This window comes from Arachis duranensis, chromosome 8 (genome assembly GCF_000817695.3).
Source record: "Arachis duranensis cultivar V14167 chromosome 8, aradu.V14167.gnm2.J7QH, whole genome shotgun sequence".
Lineage (NCBI taxonomy): Eukaryota > Viridiplantae > Streptophyta > Magnoliopsida > Fabales > Fabaceae > Arachis > Arachis duranensis.
In genome coordinates, this window is record NC_029779.3 from 47,903,759 (window position 1) to 47,906,667 (window position 2,909).

Here is a 2,909-nt window from a genome sequence, read left to right on the forward strand (position 1 = left end):
TGACAAAATATATATAATTTGATCATTATTATTTCTAAAAAATTATAATATAAGACAAAGATAAAATTTTGTTCATTTATTTTTATCTAATATTTTAATCTTTTAAAAAAGATGATATATGATAGTATTGAAATGATTTTCCAAAACAATAATAGATGGATCGGACGAGAAGGTTTAAGAAGAGTTAAAAATAGTGTTATAAAACAGTTTTTTTTAGTTTAAACTGATAGGAGAAATAGGTAATATTAATGGTTATATCTTTAATTCAGGGCTGGAAGTGAGTCAAGTCAGCTCATGAGTCAGCTTGAGCTCGACTTGTTAATAGCTCAATAAGCTGAATTCATGAGCTGGTGAGCCGAGTTTGAGCTTAGAATTGAGCTCAAAAAATAAATGAGTCGAGCTTGACCTTGGATAAGCTCAGCTCATTAGCTCGTGAGCTGACTCAATTATATATATATTAATACACATATTTTATATGCATTTAATATATACTTTAATATTATATATATACATATGAAATAGTAATATATATAATTTTGATGTAGGATATAAATAAAAAATTTATAATTTATTGAAAGATAGAGAATATATAAAATTGATCTTTTTAAATATTTTTTAAAATATATAAATTATAATTTATCAAAATAGAATTATAGATTATGTTTCTATTATTTGAGCCAGCTCGTGAGCTTTCGGCGAATCGAACTTGAACTTAAGAAATAGGCTCGATTGTTAATGAGTCGAGTCATAAGCCAAGCTTAATTTTCGTGAGTCGAGCTTGAGCTTGGTCTAGCTCGGCTCAACTCGGCTCATTTCTAGCCCTACTTTAATATTCTTCGCAAACAAGAGTTTCTTTTGGGTTTGTTTGATTTTTGCATAAGTCTTTTTTTTAAATTTCTCTTATGCTTTTTTTTTTAGTTCATCAAAGATCGAATTCTAAATTTTTCGGACATAAAACTTTGATGTCATGTCACATAAAATCACTTCTATTAAAAATTTAAACCGATAGAAAGATGCAACATAAATAATTATTATATCTCTAATAAATAATATTTCATATTCCTTTATATCTTCTTATTTAATTAGGGTTTGGAAATTGTTTCCAGAACACAAGTACAAGAAAGCAAGTACATAAGCTTGTTTGATGGTTGAGACGTGAAGAAATTACTTTAACATTTTTTATTTTATTCTTCCAAAATATTACAATTACTACCAAACACCCTTCTATCTTGAGACAAAATTAAAATATTTGACCCAAGCAACTTCAAGTACAAATTAAAAGTGGAAATTCACTTATTTTAATGAGAGGGATAGATATATGGATCTTATATTAGGTTAAAATTTAAAACTAAAACATAGTATTATTATTTTAGATTAATTAAGGAACAATGGTAAGAACAACGCAAGGAAAAAAAAAAATCAAAGGATTAAAATAGTGATAAGAGCGAAATTCCAAAATTAGAAAAAAAATAAACAAAAGGACAACATGTGCTACATGATAGATGACATTATATATTATATATTATATATGCTATGAATTAAAAATTATGAATATGAATAATTTTATGTGTAGCCGCCACCAATATAATATGTCACTACCATTGCCAACAAGTTTTCATGGAAAAAAAAATTCACACAAGTCCTTTTCTCTATTCTTCCTTAAGTGTTTGATATCAAGAAGTGATAATATATATATTAGATACCTCCAAATATATGTTAGCAAAAAGGTACAAAATTCATATCGAGTGCATTATTGTTCCAGCTGTTTGAGTTTTATTTGCTTGCTTTCTTCTTCATAAATATGAAGAAACTGAATAATATCGTGTCACATTTGAAAGTTACTTTCCTGATATATATAGGGGTCCATATTAATATATATGAACACGCTTAGCTTGGACGTGTTTTATTAGATATATATACGAGTAATTAGTTAGAATTAGAGATTGATTAATTACTTTTGAATTATAATTAGTTGGCTATTTATTTGTTATTTCTTATATTATATGAGGGTGTTATATTATTGGAATTTGAGTACGTAAAATATTCTTTTAATTCATAATATTTGAGTCGAGTCTTAATTTATGTTATTTGAGTAATAAATTCGTAAATATTAAATAAAGTTCTAACAAATGAAATTTTCTGATGTTACATTTGAAGCGATTGTTCGAATTTCTTACAATATACAAATCAAAAAAGTTCTTATTAATGATAAAACAGGTCATAAATGTGGGAACTATCTTTATTTATCGGAAAATTTTGAATTGAATCCTGTTAATAATTTAGGTCGGAACAAAAGCATAACAAAATGACACAAGAAATTTTATGTAATTCAGTTTAATACTTATGTTTACAAATGAGAATAACCAAAACAACAGAACTCTTATACAAAAATTACAAATAAAAGAACATATACTAAATAGGATGCATTTTTTTGTTTGTGTTGTGTATATATGATTTTAGGTTATATATAAATTGCAATTTTTTTTTTTATTTTGACTTCCTCTCTATTATTTCCCTTTTCTTTTCTAGCACCATGAGTCTACCATGAGCTTTTTTTGGCGTTTGATACATGTAATATATTTTTCTCATTTAATTTAGCATGTGATATATGTATATGTAAATATCTATATATAATGGCGAAAGATCTTAAAAAGTATGAGAAATAATTTAAAAAACGGTCAACACTGCTTAAAAATATGTAAACTAATTAACTTAATTTGTGTCAAAGCAGTTAAATTAAAGAGTCAATTTTTTTTTAACTAATATCAATCAATTTTTTAAATTATTTTTTAGTTCAACTAGAGAATTAAGCTTTTTAAAGCAATATCAATCAATTTATTCAAATTTTAAATTTAATATAAACAATAAATTTTAAATTCTAAATTATAATAAATTATAATACTAAATTT